This window comes from Physeter macrocephalus, chromosome 14, assembly GCF_002837175.3.
Source record: "Physeter macrocephalus isolate SW-GA chromosome 14, ASM283717v5, whole genome shotgun sequence".
NCBI lineage: Eukaryota > Metazoa > Chordata > Mammalia > Artiodactyla > Physeteridae > Physeter > Physeter macrocephalus.
Genome location: NC_041227.1, coordinates 55,521,056 through 55,527,484, shown reverse-complemented (window position 1 = coordinate 55,527,484; position 6,429 = coordinate 55,521,056). Strand labels below are relative to the sequence as shown.

At 42.8% G+C, this 6,429-nt stretch overlaps 1 long non-coding RNA gene across 1 annotated transcript in view; it reads right to left on the bottom strand.

Annotated features, from left to right (window-relative positions):
- LOC114487702 (uncharacterized) overlaps positions 1 to 6,429 on the bottom strand; it is a 15,463-nt gene that overhangs the window by 4,629 nt on the left and 4,405 nt on the right. Inside the window, exon 3 of the long non-coding RNA XR_003682998.2 lies at positions 3,201 to 3,332. This is a non-coding gene — a long non-coding RNA (uncharacterized lncRNA). The remainder of the gene's footprint in view (positions 1 to 3,200; positions 3,333 to 6,429) is intronic.

The following is a 6,429-nucleotide window of genomic DNA, read 5'->3' as shown; positions in this document are numbered from 1 at the left end:
GGGCCTGCGCGTCCGGAGCCTGTGCTCCGCAACCGGAGAGGCCACAGCAGTGAGAGGCCCGCGTACCGCAAAAAAAAAAAAAAAGAAAAAAATTTCTTGGATTTTGGCCACGGAGGACAGCGGGATTACGTTGGCTAAGATCTCTGAATACAAGCATTTCCTTCAGAAGAATGGGCAGAGTGACGTAAAAGATTTACTCACAGAAGCATCTTTGATTCCTGGGGAAACCAGAACAACGAGTTTTCTTAGCAGTTCATTGGGAAGGTGGTTAACACACAGGAGCCGGTGAGGAAGCTAATTTCAGGACAAGAACCAGCTGATTAACCAAGACGGAGTTCTCAGGTTCAAAGTCATTGTGATCTTGTTGGCATCACCAAGTTTTAACAATATTGTCAGCAGATAGGGTAGGGTCCCCAGAGAAACAGAAACAGGCATGGTTTTCTTGACATAAAAGAAGGCATTTTGGGCCTAAGCCATTTTGTGATCTAAGCCTGGCCACAAGGCTTGCCCTTGAACAGGTCTCAGTAATTAGTGATCTTAAGGGAAGTGAGGGAATGCAGGAACAAAGGAAAAGCAGTCAAGAAACAATAGTTCAGCGATGAAACAGAGTCCTAGTTCCTTCTCAAGGGATACACATCACAATCTAATACAGTCTGAGTTCTGCAGGAACTCAGGTGGAGTACAGAATGATGTTGACCCTCGTGACTTCAGTCAACTGAAGCTTGGACTCTGTTGACCTTGGCCCCAATTCTATGCTGAATTCTCCTCTGCTCAAGCTCCTTCATGAATATGCATGTACCCTTAGCTTAAAACGTCCCCAATTTTGCTGTTCAGGGAGAAGTTGCTTTGGGAAAGATCCCTGGTGTTTTCTTTACTTGCTGCAGGTGATAAATCCTTCCTTTCCCTGCTCTTTGGCTTGGTTGTGTCTTTTGGCTGGACACCCACCCAGAGGTGAATCCAGTTTATCAGGTAACAATATCACTGTCATCATCATCATCATCGTCATCTGCTATCAATTCAGTCTTCCCTTACCTTTTCAAAAAAATTTATTTTATTTTTGGCTGTGTTGGGTCTTTGTTGCTGCACATGGGCTTTTCTCTAGTTGCAGCGAGCAGGGGCTACTCTTCCTTGTGGTGCTCAGGCTTATTGCGGTGGCTTCTCTTGTTGCGGAACACGGGCTCTAGGCGCGTGGGTTTCAGTAGTTGCAGCACGCGGGCTCAGTAGTTGTGGCTTGCGGCTCTAGAGCACAGGCTCAGTAGTTGTGGTGCACAGGCTTAGTTGCTCCGCAGAATGTGGGATCTTCCCGGACCAGGGCTCGAACCTGTGTTCCCTCTGGTGGCAGGCAGATTCTTAACCACTGCGCCACCAGGAAAGCCCTTTTCCCTTACCTTTTAAATCTTCTTTGTGAAGAATTGTTTATGTATTTGTGACTCATTGAGACCCCTTTTGATGTCAGCTCTTAGGTCATTTCATTTCAAACTGCATTTCCATAAATCTAGACTTAAAAAACAAACAGGAACTTCCCTGGTGGTCTAGTGGTAAAGAATCCGCCTGCCAACGTGGGTTCGATCCCTGGTCAGGGAACTAGGATCCCACATGCCGCGAGGCAACTAAGCCTGTGCGCCACAACTATTGAGCTTGTGTGCCTCAACTAGAGAGCCCATGTGCCGCAAACTACAGACCCTACGTGCTCTGCAGCCCGCGCCACAACTAGAGAGAGAAAACCCACACGCCACAACTAGAGAAAAGCCTGCACACCAAAATGAAGACCTGACGCAGCCAAATAGATAAATATTTTAAAATAAATAAATAAAAACCAAACAAATACCTGAAATTTGGTGATGGTGTCACACCTGTGAATATACTAAAAACCACTGAGCTGTACCCTTTATTGTTATTTTTTATTTTTTAATTTTTATTTATTTATTTTTTTTTCAGTACGCAGGCCTCTCACTGCTGCGGCCTCTCCCATTGTGGAGCACAGGCTCTGGACGCACAGGCTCAGCGGCCATGGCTCACAGGCCCAGCCACTCCGCGGCACGTGGGATCCTCCCAGACCAGAGCACGAACCCGTGTCCCCTGCATCGGCAGGCGGGCTCTCAACCACTGCACCACTAGGGAAGCCCTATTGTTATTTTTTAAATATTTATTTTATTTATTTATTTGGTTGCACTGGATCTTAGTTGCGGCTCACGGGCTCCTTAGTTGCAGCTTGCTGGCTCCTTAGTTGTGGCATGCAAACTCTTAGTTGCAGCATGCATGTGGGAACTCGTTCCCTCACCAGGGATCAAACCCAGGCCCCCTGCAGTGGGAGCATGAAGTCTTAACCACTGTGCCACCAGAGAAGTCCTGAGTTGTACCCTTTAAATAGGCAAATAGTATGGCATGCAAATTAAATCTCAATAAGCTGTTAAGGACAAACAAACCACACAAAACGAGAAAGTCTAGCCAAAATGCAGAACCAGTTAATTTACCACAGTATTTGTTGCCAATTTCAACAAAATGTTTGCTGGGTGAGGAAATCAAGCAGCAAGCAGTGTATTTTCTATTCATTATTGCTATCTGGGCTGGCATGCCCCTCTAGTTCCAAATTTCTATGAATAATTCAGAGTTGGCTATATTTAGCAAGAACAAAAACTCTGGCGGGGCAGGGAGGGATAAATTAGGAGTTTAGGGTTAATATATACACACTACTATATGTAAAATAGATAACCAATAAGGACCTACTGTATAGCACTGGGAACTATACTCAATATTTTGTAATAATCCAGAAGGGACAAGAAACTGAAAAAGAATATATATATATTCTTTTCAAGAATGGAAAGGTGGGGACTTCCCTGGTGGCACAGTGGTTAAGAATCTGCCTGCCAATGCAGGAGGCAGGGGTTCGAGCCCTGGTCCAGGAAGATCCCACAAGCCACGGAGCAACTAAGCCCATGCGCCACAACTCCTGAGCCCGCACGCCACAACTACTGAGCCCGTGCACCTAGAGCCCGTGCTCCACAACAAGAGAAGCCACCGCACTGAGAAGCCTGTGCACCGCAACGAAGAGTAGCCCCCACTCGCCGCAACTAGAGAAAGCCCACGCACAGCAACGAAGACTCAATGGAGCCAAAAATAAATAAATAAATAAATTTTTTTTTTTTAAAAAAAGAATGGGAAGGTGTTCAAATTCTGGCTAATGACATGGGAGGAGATACCTCATAGAGGGCTTCTGGGAAAAGTTTCCTCATTTCTAGAAGAGGGCTGCAGGATGAGATGCTCTCTCTTGCTTCTCTGGACGTGGCATCTGGAACTCTCATCTGGAGTCCTACAGCCATCTTGGGACCAGCCTGAGGATGAAGCCAACACCCAGAGCAGCAGACAGATGGAAAGATGTAGGTCATTGGTGATGTCATTAGCTCCCAAACAAATGGACTAAGAAGTCAGTCCTATATTAGGGTTTATAGTTATGTAAGATAATACATTTCTCATGGTTAAATCTAGTTTGAATTGAAATTTCTGTAATTTGCTTCTGCAATGATCCTGACACTTGTACAAGTACTGTCAGTGTAACAAAAAACTGGCAATAACCTAAAAGTCTATCAGTAGGGAAAGGGTAAAAAAAAAAAAAAAAATGTATAAATAGATGGAGTTATTGTATAGCAGTTAAAAGATAAACACATGAAATGAAAGAGATTTTGTATACTATACGTAAATCTTAAAACAATATCTTTCATTGATTTGTATGTTATATGTATATAAATATGTCTTAAAATAGATTCGACAGATCACATTAAATATATAAGAGTGGTTGCCTTTTTTGAGGGGGTAGAATAGGACAGGGTTGGGTGTAAAGAGGTGGCCTGTGCACTAGAATTGTTCTATTTCTGATCTTAAAACATGAATCAAGATAATGTTAAAAACTGACAATCCTGGACTTCCCTGGTGGTGCAGTGGTTAAGAATCCACCTGCCAATGCAGGGGACACGGGTTCGAGCCCTGGTCCGGGAAGATCCCACATGCCATGGAGCAACTAAGCCTGTGTGCCACAACTACTGAGCCTGTGTGCCACAACTACTGAACCTGCACTCTAGAGCCCGCAAGCCACAACTATTGGAATCCGCATGCCACAACTACTGAAGCCCGCGCACCTAGAGCCCCTGCTCCACAACAAGGGAAGCCACGGCAATGAGAAGCCTGCGCACCACAATGAAGAGTAGCCCCTGCTCACCGCAATTAGAGAAAAGCCTGTGCGCTGCAACAAAGACCCAACGTAGGAAGGAAGGGAGGGAGGGAGGGAGGGAAGGAGGGGGGAGGGAGGGAGGGAAGGAGGGGGGAGGGAAGGAGGGAAGGAGGGGGGAGGGAGGGAGGGAAGGAGGGGGGAGGGAGGGAGGGAGGAAGGAAAGAAGAAAGATTAAAAAAAATTTGACAATCCTGTCATGCACACGCTGCTATATTTAAAATGGATAACTAACATCAACCTACTTTTAGCACCGGGAACTCTGCTCAGTATTATGTAACAACCTAAATGGGAAAAGAATTTGAAAAAGAATAGGTACATGTATATGTATTAACTGAGTCATTCTGCAGTACACCTGAAACTAACAGAACATTGTTAATCAACTATACTCCAACACAAAATAAAAAGTTAAAAAAAAATTGACAATCCTGGGATTGTATGTAGCTATGTGAGTGTTTGTGATTCTTTGTATATTCTATATTTATAAAATCCTCAAAGGTGAAAAAAAATCCCCCTCCCCCAATGCTACCCCTGGCCCAAACAAGTTTAATTAAGAAAGGCAGAAAAAAACACATTCTTTTGGTAAAGACTTGGGAACTGAGGCTAATGTCTGTATAATTACAAGTGGGCTCTAAGAGTTCAGAAAACATGGCTTTTTGTTAGTATGAGAGTTTTTAACCTTTTAACTTTTTATTTTGAGGTAATTAGAGGCTCATAAGAATTTGCAAAAATATTACAAGAGGTCCTATGTCCCCACTACCCAGCTTTCCCCAATGATAACATCTTACATAACTATAGTACACTATAAAAACAAGGAAATCGACATTGCCACAATACAATTAAGTAGATTCTACACCTTACTGGGACTTCACCTGTTTGGTTGTACTGCACAGCCTGCAGGATCTCAATTCCCCAACCAGGGTTGAACCCAGGCCACAGCAGTAAAAGCTGAAAGCGCCAAATCCTAACCATTCAACCACCAGGGAACTCCCTTTAATGTCTTTAAGTTATAAAAGCAATTTGCTCATCAACAAATTAATGGATAAACAAGAAGTGGTACATCCATACAAGGGAATATTTCTCCACCATAAAAAGGAATGAAGTACTGATACATACTACAACATTTTGAAAACATTTTGCTAAGTGAGAGAAGCCAGATACAAAAGGTTATATATTGTATGATTCCACTTATATGAAATGACCAGATTAGGTAAATCCTAGAGATAGAAAGGAGATTGGTGGTTTTCAGGGGCATTGGGGAGAGGAGATGGGGAGCATGTTCCCATGGGAATGGGAACCATTACCACAACAGTTATGGGTTTCCTTATGCCATGATGAAAATGTTTTGGAACTATATAGAGGTGGTACTCGCACAACACTGTAAATGCACTAAATACCCCTGGATTGTTCACTTTGAAATGATCAGTTTTATGTTATTTGAATTTCATCTCAATAAAAACATTTTTAAAGCAATTTGCTTGTTTTAGGGAAGTCCAAACATAAAAGTATAAGCAAAAATTGACAATTTTTTCTTCTCCCAGCTGCTCGCCTCTCCACATCCAATCCCACCCCACAAATACACCTTCCCTTAACTGCTTAATAGGTAACAGTCCATGTGTTAAAAAGCTTTATAACATACAGAGAGATACATATGTTTCCTTCTCTCCTGAATGTTTACTGAGCACTTTAGCCATGTCAGGTAGGCAATGTTGTACCTGATGGGAAACTCCACGGTGAATAAGACAGACTGATGAAATTAATTTTCTAGTAAGAGGTGGGCAGTAAGCATGGGAATGAATATGAATTTCAGACTGTGAAAAAATGTGAAAAAATAAAAGTAGTAAGATGGTAGAGAGTGATGTGGGTTGGCGGAGGGCCAGGGTGGCTAGGAGAGGTCTCTGAGCTGAGGACACAACGTGTGAGCTGAATGACAACAAGCTAGAGAGGTGAAGATCTAGGGAAAGAGCATTCAAGGGAGAGGAAAAAAAGCTATATATCTTTACAGAAACAGGAGTGTACTAGGTACATTGATCCACTAGGTACATTGTACACATATTAGATATCTTGCTTTTCCCCTACTTTGCCATATATTATACATGTATTTCCATGTTGGCCTATCACTCTTTTTAATAGCTGCATGTTATTCCATAATATTGATATATACATGTATTTCCATGTTGGCCTCTCACTTTTTTTTTTTTTTTTTT